General features: G+C 48.9%; 1 non-coding gene across 1 annotated transcript in view; it reads right to left on the minus strand.

Annotated features, from left to right (window-relative positions):
* The window catches only part of LOC143187790 (small subunit ribosomal RNA), a 1,921-nt gene extending 1,626 nt beyond the window's left edge, over positions 1-295 (minus strand). The window contains exon 1 of the ribosomal RNA XR_013003295.1: positions 1-295. This exon is cut by the window's left edge and continues 1,626 nt beyond it. This is a non-coding gene — a ribosomal RNA (small subunit ribosomal RNA).
* Between the last annotated feature and the right edge of the window lie 1,399 nt (positions 296-1,694).

Raw genomic sequence — 1,694 nt, forward strand, 5'->3', positions numbered from 1 at the left:
TCAGCACCAAGTTATTCAGAGTCACCAAAGCAAACGATGGACGTAGGTATAACCCTATGTCACCGATTGGTTTTGATCTAATAAAAGCGTTCCTTCCATCTCTGGTCGGAACTCCATTTTGCATGTATTAGCTCTAGAATTACCACAGTTATCCAAGTAAATGTGGGTACAATCTAAGGAACCATAACTGATTTAATGAGCCATTCGCGGTTTCACCTTAATACGGCACGTACTGAGACATGCATGGCTTAATCTTTGAGACAAGCATATGACTACTGGCAGGATCAACCAGGGAGCGAGCTTCGTAAAGACTCCTCCTCCTCTCCTACTTCACCATCGTCGTCGGTTTCACTTTTGCAGATCACCGATCGACGACACTCTCTTTTCTCTCTAGTTTCTAATTTTCGAGACAAGAATTATCACACAGAGAAATATCCACGAAACTATTCTCTCCGTCGTGATACTTGAGCTCCTTCGGCAACGATCCACCAGCCTTTCACACACAATTCTTCTTCATATGAGAGTGAAGAATCACAGAACATATCCTTCCACAAAAATATTCCTGTGAACTTCCTCTCTCTCGGATCGAGCCGCCCTTTCACACAATTTCCAGAGCCAAGCATCACAGTGATATCTTGCTCGCACGTCACTACTCCTTTCTCATCTTTTACTTTCAATCAATTGGGATTGCACACCTCAACACAATTCAGATAGATCCACAATTTTTCGTGTGCACAAATATCCCACAACACATGTTCAGAAACTCGTGACACGAACAGCAAACTCATGTGATCCACAGTATTAAATCTTTGCTTTTGCGTGTCACGTAAAGATTGTAACTTCGACCAGGAGTCTCGGTTCATTCATTTATTTGACAATTCCAACATTGGTGTCGGACCTCGACAAGCACGAATCACACACGCCGTTGGTCATCCATCGGTAAGCACGTACACCGGACCTCCGCAGAAAACTCTACGGAGCGGTATACGCTCGCGCTAAGCATCCATCGTACAGGCACGTAAACCACTCACGCTGGTCACTGACGACGAAGCGCGTATCAAGCACGCTGGGCAAAGTCGACAGAAGCGCGTAATAGTGGCATGCCGAAACATATCGAGATAGCGCGTTAAGCGTCGTGCTGGGCATAGCGAGCTGGCGCGGAATGTGCGCGCTGCACATATCGAAAATCTGACACCTCTTGATATTTAGGCTTTCCATTCTCACGTAAGCCCGGCGCCCGCCTTAAAGACGGAACGTTTCGTTCAGTTTAAATAAACTCATTCGCTCGGACAAAGAGTTGATGCTCAGTAAGTACGAGTATACACGCTAGTGCATACAAGTCACCAACGTCCAAAGGACGATTACCACATAAGGGCCATTCGGTCTTAGACACCGACCCGTGGTCATGCTGTGTAGAGAAAGATCCGGAACGTAAACCGTTCGAAGACACTCGAGATACAAGATCCCGAGGAGCGGTGGACTGCTTCTCGACCGAGATCGTAGAATAGCCACGCGCCCAGCGATGCCTCGACGGCACGCCCGGACCGACGCTTCTCTTATAGATACCGAGTGGCCGGCCGAGAGGCCGGCGACGGCCGACCGTAGCCGCGCGGCCTTACGGTGGGAACTCGCCGCGCGTGCAGCACTCCCGGCCGGTACGCTGCCACTTAGACTCGGCAGATGAACACGTACAC

This window comes from Calliopsis andreniformis, unplaced genomic scaffold, assembly GCF_051401765.1.
Source record: "Calliopsis andreniformis isolate RMS-2024a unplaced genomic scaffold, iyCalAndr_principal scaffold0297, whole genome shotgun sequence".
Taxonomy (NCBI): Eukaryota; Metazoa; Arthropoda; class Insecta; order Hymenoptera; family Andrenidae; genus Calliopsis; species Calliopsis andreniformis.